The 19,601-nt window shown below is 40.2% G+C and overlaps 1 protein-coding gene across 1 annotated transcript in view; it reads left to right on the forward strand.

Annotated features, from left to right (window-relative positions):
• RAB38 (RAB38, member RAS oncogene family) overlaps nucleotides 1-19,601 on the forward strand; it is a gene marked incomplete at its 5' end in the record, with an annotated part of 62,610 nt that overhangs the window by 24,250 nt on the left and 18,759 nt on the right. The gene's annotated exons all lie outside the window — the stretch shown is intronic.

The following is a 19,601-nucleotide window of genomic DNA, read 5'->3' on the forward strand; positions in this document are numbered from 1 at the left end:
TTGAAAAACTTTTTAAAAAGCATGAATTAAAAGTAAATGGTTTACTACATTTTTCTGTGCGCGTATAAATATATATGCACATTTTACATTATTAAGATTGCATTCTGCATAGCTTTATATCACTATTTTTCCATTTTTATTTATTTGTGGAACACACATATTGAATACTGTGGAGCACAGGCACTGCGCTAGTTGTCTGGGATTCAGCTGTGAATAAGATAGGCATTGTCTCTGCACTTATGGAAGTTCACACTTAGGCCTTGTTGTGAACATTTGTGCACATCACTAGAGAATGGCTGGAAAATATAGCTTGAATGGACATCATTCAAATAGGCTGGGGAGGAGCCTCTGACTGGTTTTACAGAGGGTAGAATGGTCAGATTTGCCCTGGGGACTATGGAAAGGTAGATTGGAGGCAAGTAAACCTGGAGACAGAGCCACATGGTAGTTATTGTATTCTTACGGGAAAATGACAAAGCCTTGAATTAAGGTAATGGCTTTAGAGATTACAAAGAAAAACCTGATATGAGAATATCACTAAAGTGTAAACACCAGCAGGAGTAAGCAGCCACTTGGGGTGGGAGGTGATGGAGAAGGAGGAAAAGGTGGTGGTGTCTCTTTATTTTGTCATAGTTGGGATGTTCCTTTGTTTCAGCTGTTTCATGGAGAGTCTCAGTGCCTGCCTTCTCTCAGTGCTGTCTCTAAATTGGCCTTATGTTTAGAAATTTTTACTTCTCCATTCCTTGTTTTCCTTCTTGAGGCCCCAGTGTGCTTGTATGTTTTTCCCCTTCTTTCCTTTTAAAATCCTTTGTTTCCCCTCTTTTTTTAGGATTTTTTTTCCTTTGATTCAGAACACAGTATCTGTCATTTTCTACTTCTTTGCTGTCATTGAACCTTTTCGGTTTGTTTGTTTGAAGAATTTATTGTTGTAAAGAGAGATTGGTCAAGCAACATTCGCAGATATGATTCAGTTATAGAAATTTAAGAAATATTCCATTTTTAAGAGACTGATTCTTGGATGTTAGTCCGGCTTTTTAAAAAATTCCAAAATGTGGGTGAATTCATCCATTCACCTATTCCTTAGCTCCATACTTTGAAGCCTCCAGGCACAGGGGTAAAAGAGTAGAATTTTGGAGAACTCCTTTTCTTAATTGGTTATCTTACATCTGGAGGGCAGTCTATATTGAATGACTCATTTATTTTTTATTTTTTCTTGGAGTTTCGTTGATTTACAATGTTGTATTAGTTTCTGCTGTACCGCAAAGTGAATCAGTTATACATATACATATATCCACTCTTTGTTAGGTTCTATTCCTATATAGGTCATTACTGAGTACTGAGTAGAATTCTCTGTGCTATATAGTAGGTTCTTATTAGTTATCTATTTTATATATAGTATATAAATAGTATATATAGTGTGTATATGTCAATCCCAATCTCCCAGTTTATCCCCTCCCTTCCCCCTTGGTAACCATAAGTTTGTTTTCTACCTCTGTGATTCTATTTCTGCTTTGTAAACAGGTTCATTTGTACCATTTTTTTTAGAGTCCGCATATAACCAATATTGTATGACATTTGTCTTTCTCTGTCTGACTTCACTCAGTATGACAATCTCTAGGCCCATCCATTGAATGACTCATATTTATATGAGGAGGGGAGTCTTCCATCATTCATTCATTCATTCATTCATTCATTCAACAAATGTTATGGAACACCTGTTATGTACCAGGCACTGGGAATAGAGAAACTTACAAAACAGACAGAATCCTGACTTCATGTATAACAGTAACAACAAAACATAAGTAAAATCGGCGGGGGGTGGGCAGGGGTGGGCTGATGGATAGCCAGTAAGTGCTAACAGGAAAATAAAAGGAAGGAAGACACCTATACATTTGTGGGGAGGGTTGAAATTGCTTGTGGGACAAAGGACGTTCTGGACTTTTTCTTTCACCTCACTCTGACATTCCTTGCACAACAATTACAGTGTCAAACTCTGCTTAAGGGCATGATGATCATTAACTTAAGGCCTGGCTGACCTGCCATGTACTTAGATACTGGATTTCTAATCCTCTAAATCCCTGCAAGTGTAAACTTTGAAGAGAAGCTTTGTATGGAGAGAGGGTGGAGGGAATTTCACAAGGCACTGAACTGCTAATACGACCAAGAGGGTACAAGGCCTCATTGTGAAAGGTAGAACCCACATTTCTCTTTCCTCCAAACATACTGCTGTTGAAATTGTCCTTCTGAGTGTCTTAATAATGAAAATGGCTTCCTGGTGCCAAGTTAGTATTCAAAGTTGACACCTAGACACGCAGGAACAATACTGCAGCGTTGACAAGCTGGAGTGTCAAATGGTTCAAAAAGTCTTTTTTTGAAAAAAGATCTCTGATAAAGCTCTACTTACTTTCTGAGGATAGTATTTCAGCATGTACAAAACAGAGGCCCAGATCAAACCGTCTGTTAAGATGGCAGCATTTGGAGACAGCTACCAATTCATTTGTTGATTACCTTTGGGATCAGGGAACATTTCCCATAAAGATCTTTCTCTTAGAAAGTGAATCTCCTAACAACGAAAGTCCTCTTGAGTGACATCATAGTCAGTCTGGTGATAAACATCTGATTTCCTTTTTTTTACGTTTCCAAAACTTCTAATGAGCCAAAGTCCACAACGTCTGGCTTTGTCCTCATGGCCACATCCTGGAGAAATCCTGTGGGTATATGAGCTCAGCCATACCTGAAGCTGAAACTAGCAGGGTGTTGAAGGAGTTTGTCACTGAGACCAGCCTCCTTCTTGCTGCTGACCCCACTGCCAAGGGAAATTTACCCTCTTGCTCTTCAATCTTCTAAAGAAACTTTCCACAAGAATTTTCCTGCCTGTGCTGTTGCTGAGAATAATCGTGGTAGCCTCTGGCTGTGAATTAAGAGAGAAAAAATAAAAAATAAATGTATGCTAGCATCTCTGATTTTTCACATCATCTCTTCAAATATTAAAAACCAAAGGAAAGAAAAGAAAAAGAGTCTCTCTTAAGTCAGATTTTCTTTAGTTTTCAACCTTTGCATTCTTTCCTTTTCTTAGCCGTGTTTAGTTGAATTCTGCCTGGGGATTCACTAGGGCCAGGAAATATATAACTGGGGTGATCATATGTCCCATTTTATGGAGCATTCCTTGTTTATGCCTGTGGTCCTAGCATAATTATTAATAACCCCCCCCCATTTCTGGTCCGTAATTTAATTTACATGGTCAGCCTATAGATCAGGATCTCTGATACGTCTATCTCACTGTCCTCATCATATTTAACTCTAATAATGGCTCTTTTATGCATTCCTGTGCCCAAGCTCAGTCTTTATAATATGTTTTGGCAGATTTGTCTATTTAGAATGAGGGCCCTGATCTGCTCTTGTTGGTGCATTCCCAAGATTGAGAATCCTGTCTTTCGGGTCCATCTCAATGGCTGATGGGGCCCCGAGACCTTCTGGCCCATTTACCTGGTGCTCTCTTGGTGCCCATTGCCTGAATCTCCACCAGCTACTTCCTTTGGATTCACTCTATGGCCACATCCAACTACCTTTTAGAGTTGTTGTGAGATTAAGTGACAGAATGTACGTGGGGTCTCTGATGTGTTACATCTGATCCCACCATACACACATACCACATTATCTCTGTCACCTGTCCCCACAGCCCATCTGCCGGTCTGGGTGTCCCCATCTGTACCTGGCTCTGGTGCACACAATACATGCACTCAGAGGAAGGGTCTGTTTCTATATCTCAGCCCTTCCCAGGCTGCTCCATCTTGTTCTTATGCTGTGGTGGTTCCCATGTGGTTGTGTTCAGAAACAGGACACCAGGTAAATGCCAGTGTAGATGGGAAGTAATGGGGCAAGCAGGATCTACCCAAGCAGTGATGAGAACAACAATCACAGAGAGAACTGCAGTGCCCTCTAGTCATGCAGCCTCCACCTCATGCCTTACTCCAGGCAGATTTCCTTGTCTGTTTCTACCCTATTTATAGTGACTTTTAGGCCCACCTCAGAATGTTCTAAGATCAATGGGTGCCCTAGAAGACACTTTCTAACATTAAACTCTATTGAAGTTTAGTCTCTTCCCTGGAGCTAAAAGGAAAGATGTTGATGTGTGTCCTGCTAAGGGAAAGAATATACCCACTAGTGTTCTCTGTAAGAAGTTATAGTTTTTTAGAGGGAGGAGTAGGTGTTTCACAGTGTAGTGGACATTTGTCATGTGTTTTGGGTTTCCAGTAACTGTTAAACACATTTGCTATCTTTGGGGAACTTCTAGCCATGGGAGGCTCACCTCCCCAGGAAGAGTCCATAAAACTTTCTTCCTCTGCTTTATTTGCAGCTAGGGCACAGGCATATGACCTAGATTCCACAGATCATACTGATTCAGAAGTGAGCAACTAGAGGAAGAGGGTGCAATGCAGAACCCATTTTTTTTCTGGGGAGGTTGGTGGCAGAAAAGACCTCCATCCTTGGGAGATAGCAGAGTTTGCTGAGTCCTATGCTTGACACAGAAACAGGATCACTGCTGGCCCCAGGAGCAGTTGCATTCAAGTTGAATTCCTTGGAGCTTTGCAGATTACAGGACCTAGTGCTCAGTGGTAGCTGGCAGCAGTGTCCTCATCACGCCTGTTCTATGTAGGATCTGAGTTTCTGGAAGCTTAGGCTCCATCCGGTTTCTCTAGACTACTGTTTCTGTAGCCTACTGAGTAATTCTGCAAGCTACCCAACATCCCTTGAATAAATGACTTCATGTTTAGCCAGCATCGGCTTCTGAATCTTGCGACTGAGAATCTGGATTAATATACATGGTCAAATGCATTTAAGAAATCCAGCTTCACTGTCCCCCTTGCTGTAGGACTTCTCAGGCCTTTGATATCCTATGTGCATACTGAATCTCCAGTAATAAAAATGGCTATGTTTCTTGCTGTTTGCTGTACGTTAACTTTATGTACAGATTTTTACGTGTATGAACTCATTCAGTCCTTAGCATGATCCTATAGAATAGGTTATTATTATTGTTACCATTTAAAAAAAAAGTTGAGACTCAGGTGATTTCCCTAAAACCATAGAGTTACTACCTTATTTCTTTGATTCTAACTTATGCTTTTTGTTCCTTCCTATGTTAACATTTCAGAATCAAGGTATGTCCTCTAGTCAGTGTGTATCTCTAAAATGATGGTGTGTCATACATATAATAGTTTTTTTCACTATCTCCTCCAAAAGGGGACTATACCATGCAGCAGTTTGTAAATGTTTTTGGCCACATAGAACACTTAACAAACTAATAGAACACGCTTAGGAAATACTGGCCTAGAATTATCTTTTAAAGGGAAAGTCTTCTGTCTTCCATTGTTTAGTGAGCTTTTTCCATTATTATTATTATTTTTTAAATTGCTATGAAAGCTAAAATATGCAACAGTTAAGTAGCTAGTTTTCTAGAGGCTGCTTGAATGGTAGGATCACACATCATTTCTTCTTATAGGCTTTTAGAAAAAATATATAATGCATTTATACAAACTGGAAATGCATAGATAATTGCACTTGAGTATGGGTAGACAGTTATTCTAAGTCCTTTTTTAATCATTTTTTAAAAATCTTTTTATTTTTAATTTGGGTAGTAGGCCATTTCTGGTTATTCCCAATTTTTAAATGTCAATCCATGAAAAAATTCTTGATAGTCACTGGTGCATTCATTGATTCAACACAATTTGTATTGAATGACTATTCAGGTCTGTGCTGTGAACAATGTGTATTAAGCCTTTTCTGGATTCAGAGAATACTATTAGGTGCCTGTTCTTCTTAAAATGCCAGAATTCCCTAAGGGAAGTAGATAGGCCACGTTTTAGGCATCCATCTCCAAAGACTTTAGATGGGGTTGTAGGATGTGCCTCCCCTGACTTCACTGGGACACAGCACATTTAACCTTATTTTTTTAGCCGATCTGCGTAGAGCTAGTTGTACTTAGGAACATAAAAGGAAGGGCCCAATCTAAAAATGCAAAACCAGAGCAGAGTTAGAAGGTATCATTAAAGGAAATGATGGCAATGGTTAATAGTCATGATCATTTCATATAATGACCACTAGTGTGTAGTACAGCTGTTTGAATCATCGTTTTTGACAGATTCTTAATGCCCTGCATGAAAAATGGAATCATTTCTTGAAATTGAGAGTAGCTTAAGTACAAGAGTCTCAAATTCAAGCAACTTACCTGCTTAGGAATCAGTATAAATTAAGAATAACATTTTAATTTTTATCTTTAGCTAATTGGTTCTCCAGAGGTCTTCTAGGTCTATGCTAATAATTTGCTAGATAATATGAGATCCAATTATGACTAAGACATTGTAGGAAAATAGAAACAGACGCTCAGAGGCTATAACCACAGCTTGGTGTGCAGGAGGCAGGAGTTGCATTTGTCATCCTCTCCTGCATGGTTCACATTTTCATTACCTACAGCCCAGGTCCTTCCTGTTTCGTGCTTAGACAACTTTAAATAGTCTCCAGACCTCGTTCATGGTAGTCTGTACAGCATGGTGCTAAAAACTCAACCTATCCAAGGAATCACTTTGATTTCATCACAGTCTAGTTCAAGAATCTTCTGTAAGCTCTACTTCTTGATTCAGATTTAGACACATAAGAATGTAAATAGATACAGCCACTATGGAGAACAGTATGGAGGTTCCTTAAAAAACTAAAAATAGAACTACCATATTACCCAACAACCCCACTACTGGGCATATACCCAGAGAAAACCATAATTCAAAAGGAGACATGTACCACAATGTTCATCGCAGCTCTGTTTACAGTAGCCAGGACATGGAAGCAACCAAAGTGTCCATCAACAGATGAATGGATAAAGAAGATGTGGCACATATATACAATGGAATATTACTCAGCCACAGAAATGAAATTGAACTATTTGTAGTGAGGTGGATGGACCTAGAATCTGTTATACAGAATGAAGCAAGTCAGAAAGAGAAAAACAAATACCATATGGTGACACATATGGAATCTAAAAAAAAAAAACAAAATGGTACTGATGAACCTAGGGGTAGGACAGGAATAAAGACGCAGACGTAGAGAATGGACTTGAGGACACAGGGAGGGGGAAGGGTAAGCTGGGACAAAGTGAGAGAGTAGCATTGACATATATACACTACGAATTGTAAAATAGATACCTAGTGGGAAGCAGCCGCATAGCACGGGAGATCAGCTCAGTGCTTTGTGACCACCTAGAGGGGTGGGATAGGGAGGGTGGGAGGGAGACGCAAGAGGGAGGGGATATGGAGATATATGTATACGTATAGCTGATTCACTTTGTTATACAGCAGAAACTAACGCACCATTGTAAAGCAATTATACTCCAATAGAGACGTTAAAAAAAACAAAACAAATTTAGACATCTGAAAACAGGAGTTAGCAAGCTATTACCTGTGGACCAAATGTGGCCTGCCCTTATTTCATAAATAAAGTGTTGTCAGAACACAGCCATGCTCATTGGTGCACATGTTATCTTTGGGTGCTTTTCCATTACATCTGCAGAGTTGAGTAGTTGCAACAGAGGCCCGATGGCTTTCAAAGCCTGAACTCTTTACCATCTGATCTGGCCACCTACTCATTAAAGTTTGCCACTGATGTCTTACAATAGCATTTAGCTTCTCTTTTGTGCTTGTGGCTTTACATGCAATAGCTCATCCTTGAAACAGTCTTGTAAGTACTTTTATTAGTCCTGTTATACAGATGAGGGGATTAAAGTTTAAATTGGAGAACATAAATGACTAGCTAAAGATCTCATAGTTGGTAGGTAGTAAAGTTGGGATTTCAAGCTAGATGTGCTCATAGTACACCCAGCCACCACACTGCACTATCGTATAGCCTTTTCCAATCTGGTCTAATTATACAATAACTATTTATGGAGGAAGTGATACACGGTTGACCAGGGATTGGGATAGATAGATAGATAGATAGTTAAGGTAAAATGTAGCCTGGTCTCTGAAAGTTTAAAGTCTAATGACACATACAGAGACATGTAAATAGGTCTTCCAGGAAATGTAACAAAGTAGAGCAATTCACCTGGAATTATTGAAGGGACTGAATAATGAAGGGGCCTTTTCTCACATGTACATTGCCAGTCACTTGCCTTTCCCTCATCTCTGCGCTTTTGTCCTGATATTCCCTTTGTATGGACTGTACAAGGCAGAGGCAGTTGCCATTCTTTGTTCATATTGTTTTGTCCAAACACATCCAGCTCTGGGTGTGAGACAGGAAGGGGAGAAACACCCCTGGATTTAGCAATAGGGAGTCTTTAGTAATTAATCATTGGTGGGCTCAAAGATAAGACACTTTACTTTCCAAATATCTTCTACCTCACAGAGATTCATGAGAACAAGCCTAAAAGGAATCTTTGTTTTCAGGCAGGATCAAGAGAGAGCTCATCCCTCCTCCAGAAAAGACCAGGCCCAATAAGGCACAGGCATATTTTTGTTAAATGATTGTTTTTAGTATTATTTAATTGTGATTCTTAACAGGGGTGATCTTGTCAATGACTAGAACTATTTTTGGTTGTCCTAACTGATCGGGGAGAGGAGGGTGCTACTCACATCAAGTGGGTAGAGGCCAGGGATGCTGCTAAACATCCTACAGTGCACAGTACACAGCCTCCCAACTCCCACCCCTGCAAAGAATGATTTGGCCCAAGACGTCAATAGTACTGAGGCTGCGAAACCCCAGATGTCATGCTTTATGTTAGAATTTTCTAAATCCTCTAAGGAAAAGGCACTAACTGAATAAAAGTTCCTGTTAGTTAGTTGGCAGTTTTAAGAAAAATCAAGTAGGGTGGTCTTTTGAGTTTTGTATGTTTACCAAGTATGCAATTGTATGAAAAAAGTTAGGAGTTAATTCTTGCCAAATGATGACTGCTGTTAGATTGTGGGATTGTGGGTGATTTTATTTTCATGTTTCTGGTTTCCATTTTTAAAAACATGTGATTATATTGCTTTTACAATGACAGAGATAAAATTATAAATAAAGACATAGACAAAAAATAAAAAAGAAACTGTTGAGTCTTTGGGTTCAGGCTACTCTAGTCTATTAAGGATTCCCTGCCCGAGGGTTTGATGCTAAGGGACATGGTCTGACACAAGGCAGAATTTTGCCTTCTCTGTTCCCCACCCACCTAATACTTTAATCTCTGAATTTTAGCATTTCCAGTACTCATCTCCATGCCTTTTCACATGCAGTTCCTTCTGCCTTGATCCTTCTATGGTCTTCGCCTTAGGAAATTCCAGATTTTCCACATCTTTGTTCTCCTCCTACCCACACCATATAGCCTCTGCAGATTTCCTTAAGGGACTTCCTCTCTCCCACCTACATGTCTGGGGCACCAGTTAGATAGCTAACTGTTGGGCCAGCTTACATGATGTGGCTCAGCCCTCTCTTCTGATAGATGGGCATTGCTTAGAGAGATGAGGCAGGGTGTGAGTCGCTCTGAGTGCTTGTGTCTTTCTGGTTCCAGAAAAACAACCCTGTCCTCGGCTGGACCCAGGCTCTAACATCACCATGGATTTCTGAACCTGAGAAAGGCCCTGAGAAGCACGGAGGGGCACTTTGGCAGAGTATGGCGAGTGTGGGCTTGGATGCCATGTAGATAGGGGTCAGGCTTTTGCCTCAGACCCAAAGCTATGTGGCTTTGGGCCAAACCCTTAATCATGCTGAGCTTCCATTTCTCATATCAAAAATGGAGATAATACTTTATGGGGTTGTTATAAGAATCAGTGCTAATAAGCGTGAAATACCTGGAAGATTAGTATGCAATAAATGACTGGTCTTTCTAAAGAAAATACACATGCATGCAAAAATTGCTCTCAGTTTCAGGGGCTTCCCAGACAATCCTGCCCACTGAAGCATGGACCCTGTTCTAGAGCCAGCCCATGTGCCTTCAATTGCTTAATTCCTCTCTAATGGTATCTTTAGAAAAATGTGTTAGAATTAGGGGATTCCTGGAGAAAAAGTTCTATTCAGGTAGAGCAGGAATTCTTTGTTGGGGTAGAGTGTCAGAACCAGGATGAAGGGACCAGGGAGCCTTTTCTCCTCAGATTTTTGCAAAATGTCTCTGTCAATGGTACACTGGCTGTCCACCAATCCCCTTTGAGGATCACTGTGTGTGATGAGAGATGTTGCCCCTGGGAATGTGTTGCTCTTCTGCATGGTCTGGAAACAGGAACCAAAAGCAGGAAAAATGATGAGCTTAGTTAGAGGAAATTGGAGACTGAAGGGAGGGAGGTATAAGCTCTATTCTAAAGGACAGAAGAAGAGTTCAGAAGGACTTGATGAGTTTCCTGGTGCCTATAAGAAAGGGAGCCAAAATTAGAGGCAGGGAGAGTCTGAAATCTTTGTAAGATTTCCATGTTTGCACTTTATTTTTTATTTTTGCCCATGTTGGGGCTTCGTTTCTGTGCAAGGGCTTTCTCTAGTTGCGGCGAGCGGGGGCCACTCTTCATCGCGGTGCACGGGCCTCTCACTATCGCGGCCTCTCTTGTTGCAGAGCACAGGCTCCAGATGCGCAGGCTCAGTAGTTGTGGCTCACGGGCCTAGTTGCTCCGCGGCATGTGGGATCTTCCCAGACCAGGGCTCGAACCCATGTCCCCTGCATTGGCAGGCAGATTCTCAATGACTGTGCCACCAGGGAAGCCCCCATGTTTGCATTTTTAAAAAATCCTGTTCTAGCTCCCCATCATAATTATTTCTGTAAAAATCTTTTAAGTAAAAAAGGCCTATCTTTCAGAATTTCAAAGACGGGAGGATGCTCCTGAGGTTCTATCCTATCTTGAGCTTAATCTGCAGCAGAGGTGAGCTGTATGGAAAAGTGTAGGTGAAGGAGGATGGAAAAAGCTAGTAGAATCCTGGTGCCTTTGGGAATGAAAATATTGCCTGGGTGCAGTGGAGTGCAGATCATGACGGAATATGGTCTCTGGTCTTCACTAGTAGACCATGGTTCCCATTCCCAGACTCAGGGAATGATTAAATACAATCAGACTCTGCTTCTGGAGTCAGATTTCTTCCTGGATCTCTACCTGCAGCCGTGACTTCTGTCCCAAACTTCAGACTTCCATGTCCCTCTGGATCTCTCCCTGGATCTCACCTAGACAGCTCTTCAAATCCAATATGTTGGAAACTGAATTTATTAGCTCTTCTGCAAATCAGATCATCTGGTTAGGAGAACTTACATCCACCCAGACATCCAAGGCATATACCCATAGAAACAGGTTACTCATCCTTCAGAAACCCCAAGTTCCTGAGCAGAGAAACACCCACAGTGAGGCTCTTCTCTGCCTCTCCAGGTCTATCCCTGGCTACTTCATCCTTCCGTTCATGCCCTAGTGATACCACACTGCATCAAGTTCACATCTCGGAAATCCCCCTTCCTGGAACATGCTTCCTACACTTATTCACCTGTCTTTCACTCTTCCCCTGTCTTTCACTCTTCCTTCAGAACTAGGCTCAAGCATCATCTGTTACTGGCTCTCAGGTAGTCTCTCCTATCTCTTGCCACATATGTTAAACTTCTTTCTTTATGGACCTGGTCCCTGCGCTGCACTGTGAAATCCTCCTGGTTACCCACCAGCACGTTGGCTTGTACATGGTGGGTGATCACATGGTCAGTGTTTATTGGATGGAACAGAATGGTTTGCAGCACTGCTTTTCAAGCACTTATTCAGAAGATTCCTTTACCGTATTATACTTTTCCCTGCCCCTTGTGAGTTATTTCTGTCCTTAGAGAACTGTGCAGAAGCAGAAAAATTAATTTACTGCTGTATTTCCCAGGAGGACTCCACATTATGTAACTTCTTTTATCCAGAAAGCTCTCTAGACACTTTGCACAGCAGGGAGATTACAGTGCCCCACAGTGTGAAGCAGGAAGTAGAAAAGAAAAATGAAGATGAGGGAATCAGTCCCCCTTAGTGCTTTGGGCCCAAACTGGGAACTGCAGGATTCTTTGCGTGGTGATTCCACATAGCATGCTGCAAGAATCTGCCATCAGCCTGTAGATTTTATTAGCCAGCTTATTCCTCCTTCACACCCGAGGACCAGAATTTAGTGGTTTCCTCCTCATTGAAATTCTCATAATCTTGTTTTACATGTACCTCTTGTTTCAGCTACTGTCATTTGAGCTGCACACAATACCATATTTGTCCTTTTTTAAAACTAATAAACAGAGTTCCAGAGAGGCTTTTTAATGATTTTCATTGCAGAAATGAGGCCTAGACTTCAGATCTAGTCTAGAACTCTGTACAATGATGTGATTCTTGAACAGAGCTGTACATCAGGAACACCTGAGGAGCTTGTTAAATGCATTGCAGATGCCTCGGCCCTACTCTCGGAGATGTCTGGAGGGGCATAGATTGTATGTTTTTGCAAAACAGTCCTTTGGTGATTTTGATGTGCACACTGGTTAAGATGCGTTGTGTTAGACTTTGTTCACTCACTCACTCATTCATTCATTTATTCATTCCTGGTGTATTCCTTGAATACCTACTGTGTATTCAGGTAGGCACTTTGCTAAGCGCTGAGGCACTGGTGATAAAGGGCACAGTTTCTTCTCATTAAGAAGTTCTCAGTCTCCTGGAATAAAACCCATAAAAACAAATAATTACAATACAGTAGGAAGTTCCATTAAAACTGGTGGATTCGCTATATGACCCAGCAATCCCACTACTGGGCATATACCCTGAGAAAACCATAATTCAAAAAGAGTCATGTACCACAATGTTCATTGCAGCACTATTTACAATAGCCAGGACATGGAAGCAACCTAAGTGTCCGTCAACAGATGAATGGATAAAGAAGATGTGGCACATATATACAATGGAATATTACTCAGCCATAAAAAGAAACAAAATTGAGTTATTTGTAGTGAGTTGGATGGACTTAGAGACTGTCATACAGAGTGAAGTAAGTCAGAAAGAGAAAAACAAATACCGTATGCTAACACATGTATATGGAATCTAAAAAAGAAAAATAATGGTACTGAAGAACCTAGGGGCAGGACAGAAATAAAGTCACAGACAATGGACTTGAGGACACGGGGAGGGGGAAGGGTAAGCTGAGACAAAAGTGAGAGAGTGGCATGGACTTATATACACTACCAAATGTAAAATAGCTAGCTAATGGGAAGCACCCGCATAGCACAGGGAGATCAGCTTGGTGCTTTGTGGCCCCCTAGAGGGGTGGGTTAGGGAGGGTGGGAGGGAGATGCAAGAGGGAGGGGATATGGGGATGTATGTATATGTACAGCTGATTCACTTTGTTATACAACAGCAACTAACACAGCAATGTAAAGCAATTATACTGCAATAAAGATGTTAAAAAAAACAAAACTGGTGGATTCTATAAGAGCTGTGAGAGCACTTGAAGGAGAAGGTGTTACCTCTACCTGAGAATGAGGCAACTTCCTTGATATTTGATCTGAGTCACCCAGGCTAAGAGAATCCCCAGAGGAAGATCCAAGGGGACCACTGGGAGGAGCTCCTTTTTAACAGGTTTGTGCAGAGGTGCATATGGAAGCCACCTTCAGGAATCTGTGGGTGTCTTAAAATGCAAGGACGAGGCTTTTCATCTTTTTAAAACTTTTTTTTTTAAGGTAGAGTTTATTAATTAATTTATTTATTTTTGCTGTGTTGGGTCTTCGTTTCTGTGCAGACTCCAAACGCGCAGGCTCAGTAGTTGTGGCTCATGGGCCCAGTTGCTCCGCGGCATGTGGGATCCTCCCAGACCAGGGCTCGAACCCGTGTCCCCTGCATTGGCAGGCAGATTCTCAACCACTGCGCCACCAGGGAAGCCCAATGAGCTGAGTAGTTGCAACTACTCAGAGTTGAGTAGTTGCGACAGAGGCCCGATGGCCTTCAAAGCCTGAACTCTTTACTTTTACTTTTTTTATTGAAATATAGTTGATTTACAGTGTTGTACTATTTACAATAGCCAAGGCATGGAAGCAACCTAAGTGTCCATCAAGGGATGAATGGATAAAGAAGATGTGGTATATATATGCAATGGAATATCACTCAGCCATAAAAAGAATGAAATAATGCCATTTGCAGCAACATGGATGGACCTAAAGATGATCATACTAAGTGAAGTGAGCCAGACAGAGGAAAACAAATATCATCTTTATCCTAAGATATCTAAGTAAGAACATGTCACTCTTGCAGTTACCTAGCTTTATTAGTCATCAGAAAACTGTCAATACAAGACCACAGAGACTTACTATTAAGAATAATAGTAAAAATGTATATTTATGAAATACATTCTTACTCTTCTTACCAGGCCTTGTTTTAAGTGCTTTATTGAAGCATTTCACTTACTTCCCCCAAACCATCGTGAACTAGGTGCTGTTATTATGTCCATTTTACAAATTAAGGAGCTGAGGCTTAGAGAAGTTAAATGATTTATGCAAAATCATATGGTTAGCAAGTGGCAGAGCCAGAATTAGAACCCAGGTCCCTCTGTTTGAAGTTCCTGTTATTTTTTCACTTCCATATGTCTACATAATAGTCTAATATTGCTATTCCTTGATGTGATACATTTAGACATACCCACTGATAACCCACTATACTAAATGAGGATTTACCTTTCTTACTTGACTGCTAACTCTCATCCCATTTTACCAGTAGATTTCTATCACTGCTTGTAGCTGAATTATAACGAAAATCATAGTATGTATCATGAGATAGGAAAACATTATTCACTCCCATAATTTGCCATCTTTCTTCCTTAGGGTTTTTGGAAAAATGTCCACCATATTATTTATTCTATCGAGACTACTTTTGTCCTGGTGGCCTCCATTCCAGAGTCCTCTATTTTCTTCATCCAATTTGACTGCCCTGGAGCCCCAACCCAGCTGTAATCCTGGGACTTTTCTTTGTCATTCTCCTGAGTAGGATAGCTTGCTGCCTGGGTCCCAGTTTTATATTCTTGTTTTACTGGAACATAACTTCCTGCAGCTGCTTAGGAAGAGCTGAATGGGCATTTCTGAGTCCTTGATATCTTCAAGAATGTGTATTTAACCCTCACACAATTTTAACTGTTTATATGGGTATAGAATTCTAGGTTGAAAATGATTTCCCCTATGCCTTGAAGACATTGCTCCATTGTAGTATAGCATTTAGCATTGAGCTTTAGACGCTTCAGACCATTCTGGTTCTTAAAGCTTTGTATGTATGCTATTTTATTTTTTATGGCAGTTTTGGGGATTATCTCTTTACCTCTGGTTATTTCTTTGGTAGTTTTCCCCCCTTCCTATTTTTTTTTGTTTGTTTGTTTGTTGTTGTTGTTCTTTCTTTATGGAACTCCTAGTTTGGTGTAACTTTTTGAATTGAGTCTGTGAACCTACTACACTTTTTTTCTCATATTTTCAGCAGTTTTTATTTTATTCTTTATATATTTTGACTTAATTCATATTATTTTATTATAATTTTTTATTTCAGCAATCATAGTTTTAATTTGGAAGAGATTTCCTATTTGCTGATTGTTCTTTTTTGTAGCATCCTATTCTTAGTTAAGGATGTAATAGCTTCCTGTATTTGTGAAGATACCAATTAGTTTCTTAACTTTTTTTTGGTTTGTTTCTCATATTACCTATTTCATTAGTTATTTTTCAGCCCATTTTGTTCTTCTCTTTTATGTTGATTGTTCCCCTTAAACATCTGCTGATTCTTGGAAGAGCATTCATGTTTAGAAACAAGACCATCAAAAGCAGATACCAAGCTCTGTGTGTATAAGTAGGCTTGTTGATTAGAGGCTATGTTGATTACTGACTAGTCGGTTTCACTTTTGGTTAGTAGTCACTGGGGACTCCTAGATGTCAGCTCTCAGAGGTTTTTTCTCAACAGAACTCTTTTCTCTGCTAAGGGTGAAGATGCAAAAGTTCTGTGAGGGGAAAAGTAATAGCCCAGCTGCCATATTGACAGACTTTTAATTAATTCCTTTTTCAATCCCATACCACCCACATGGGGAAATTAGTTGGTATGTCTTTAGTCTCAAGTCTTTTCTCTTTGGTTTATTCAGAAGTTAAACCAGTATTTGAATTGGGGTGTCGATGACTAGCTGCTGGTATTCTACATGGAAGTATGGGGAAGGGATGTGGTTGACATTTCCCATTCTGACCTTCAACTAGTCCTCCTGATTTCAACCACTCCCAATATTTGAGTCTTGGGACTCTTTTGGATTCTGTGGGAATTATTGAACTCTCTGATTGTTCATATCTCCCTCTACATACCTTATAGACCATGCTATGTACATCCTAGTAAATCTATTACTCTCCATTACTTTCAGATTTCTAAAAATGTGTTGAAATCTCTTGAATGCTGGTGCACATTTCCTCATTCTTTTAATTCCTGGGATTCTATTTGAAATATTTTGCTTCTTTGAACTCATTTTTTCAGAATTTTCATAAAGAAAGTAAATAAATATATTCCCTCAGTCTGCTGTCTTTAACTGGAAGGTGCCCATGGTCTTTGACCTTTTGCTAATTGTTTATTTCTGACTCAATCTCAGTCATTATATAATTTAATTCATGACAGTTTCTTTTAAAATTAAGGTTATTTTATCTTCATTTTAAATGTGGAAACTGAAGTACAGCAGGATTTAAGTCACTTACCCAAAGGAGTACCAGAGCTAGGATTTAAACTCAGGTCTGATTGATTCTGGATCTAGCTGGTGCTTTCTATCCCAGCTTTCTCCTTCTAAAAGAAAAACCATGGCAAAGGCTCTGTCTCCTCTCTCAAAACCATTGTCAGAACCTTCTGGAAGGGGTTGCTTCCTTGTTTCAGGAGGGGTTTTGTTAATGAGACATGTTTGCTTTCTCCCTTCTTGTGCTTCTTCATTTTCTTCAGTGTTGATTTTGTTTGTCCTTGTTTTGTGGTCCTTCACCTACTTTGATGTCTCTTGTGTGCCATCTCTGAAGCACCCTTAGATTTGTGGGCAGCAGCCCTGCCTTTCCAAGGCCTTGTTTCACCTCTGTCTGCTTCACTGACTAGTGAGGTATTGATTTCTTGGGAGAACTTGATGGGATTGGCGGGTGGGAATCAATAGCCCATTAGACATAAGTGGAAAGTAACAGCAGCCGCTCCTCAGCACTCTGCTCACTGACCTAATGTACTGGGGTGCTGGTCAAAGATAAGGTTAGCTTGACGTGTCCAGGGGTATTCTGAAGTGATTAGATTGTTCTAGGAACAATGTAGCAAAGCCACTGACAGAAAAATCAAGAGCTTTAAATCCATGTCCTTGAACTAAATGAAGTGGAATCATTTTTGAGAATAAATTTGCCTGTCACAGGTTGCTTCAGGGGAAGGAAGTTCTGTTGAGAACTTTTCTAATTCTTGGGTCACTTTGAATTTTCTAGTGTAGGCACAATCTTTGTGAATCATAAGGCAAGTCATTTAGCTTTCATGTTCTTTAGGGTTTCCAAAATGAAAGAGAAGGTGGGTGTCAGCAGTGGATGCCTAGCATTACCTATACAGTGTGTTTCTGAAATATTGTGTGTAAATCCTGTTTTGAAATGCAACCTCAAGGGGCTCATTATGGCAGCTCTCCCTGGGTGAGTCCCTTTGAAGAGGAAGAGTTCCTTTGGAAAGAGAATTATCACTATCTGTTTTATCTGGTTATAAGTGTAGTTCTTACGTTTCAGATTTTTGTAAAGAAGGACATACACAAGCAGTAAATTCAAATTAGCAAACTCTGAAGAGGTCTTGTGTTACCACTGTCATAGAAACCCATACTCAATTCCCCAATTATCGTGTCATTATGTCTTCTACATTGCATGGAAACACAGGAAAATTAGATTTGGAGAGTACTTCCAAATCATCTTGTCTAACTCCGTATTTTATTGTTTCATTTATTCATTTTTTAAAGAATCACTGAGTAACTCTCCTCCATGTGACAGACACTGTGTTAGGCAGAAGGGCTCTACCTAGACAAAAAAGATAAAATCCCTGCCTTCTTGGAGCCTGCGTTGTAGTGGTGGACACAAGTAATAGAAAGATAAGTAAGTGCAATGTATAGTTTTTCTGGTGGAGCTCAGTGCTAGGGAGATCATTAATGCAGGGAAGGAGTCTAGAGCCTAAGTGGCATAAATGCATCGGATTGTAGGGAGGAATTCACAGAGAGGAGAGCAATTTTAGACAGGTAACCAGGGAAGGTTTCACTCAGGTATTTTTAAAATTAAAGATTAGAAAGAGGGACAGTATTGAGTCATATAGATTCCTGGGAAGGGAGTGGTCCAGGAAGAGGGTATAGCACAGGTAGAGGCACTGTGGCTGTGCTTTACTAGGATGACAGAGATGAGGTAAGAGGTGATGGGGTCCTGTTCAGTCTTTAGAACATTGTAACAACTTTGGGTTTTGCTCTGAATGAGAAGGGAAGACGTTGGGTGTGATCAGAGATATGATGTGATTTAAACAGTCATTCTGGTGGCTATATTGAGCTTGGATTATAGTGGGAAAGGTTGGAAGCAGGAGATTAGCTAGGACTCTATTGCATATCTAGAGAAGAAAAATCGTGGGAAGTAGTCTAACCCTACATGTATTTTTGAACATACAGCAGACAGGGTTAACTGACAATTTGGATGAAGGTTATGAGAGAAAGAGAAGATTTGGGGATGGCGCCACAGTTTTTGTCCTGAGCAACTGGAAAAGTTGAGTTGCCACTTTCTGAGCTAGGGGTCCTGAGATGTGGCTGGGTCCATGGGGAGAGAGATCAAGACTCAGTTTTGTGTATGTTAAAATCTGGAAGACATCTAAAAGCAGATGTCAAGTAGATAGTTGTATATGATTCTGGAGTTTAATAGAAAAGTCCAGGCTGCAGGTAAGAGGACAAACGACTGATCTCTGGGCACTCCCAACATTTAGACAAGAAAATAAAGCCACAGAGAGAGGAAGGTGTAGAGAGAATACATACTTCAAAAAAGAGAGTGGAGTCTTCTCAGTGTAGTACAATCCTAATAAGATTACATTTAATTAGCCTGAGTTTTCATCTTCTTTTCCTGTGCTACTCTTCTGAGTTAGTACAGTGGGAAGATGTTGGACAAGGAAAAAAAAAAACAACCAAAAAACAGATTGCACAGCAATGGTGCACTCTCTGTACATATATCATCAAAAATTAGATTTATTCACTGTGTTTCTGCTAGTTAGTTGGTCTGAAAATCAAAGTAGGCAAGTAAGATGACTAAGTGATTGTCTCCCTCTATGCTGTCAACAGCGCACTTCCTTTCAGGTATCTAAGATGTGATTGGAGCATGGATTTCACTCGGTTTTAGACTGGTTGGAGTTATTCAAATCTAACTAAATCTAAATTTAAGTTTCAGGTCTGTGAAAGGGCCAGAATATTTAGCAACCTTGTAAATTAAATTCATCATGTAGATGGAAACTCTGCTGTTGTTATTTGCCAAGAAGGTTCAAAATGATAATATTTAACATTTGTAGAGCACTTTCAAATTTAGAATGTTTCCAGCATCTACTTATTTGGCTTTTGCAAATGCCCAGCACAGAATGATTTTTCACTCTTTTGTAGGCCTTCTCTTCGTTAAGAGCTCC

Source organism: Hyperoodon ampullatus, assembly GCF_949752795.1.
Source record: "Hyperoodon ampullatus genome assembly, chromosome: 7".
NCBI classification, from domain to species: Eukaryota; Metazoa; Chordata; class Mammalia; order Artiodactyla; family Ziphiidae; genus Hyperoodon; species Hyperoodon ampullatus.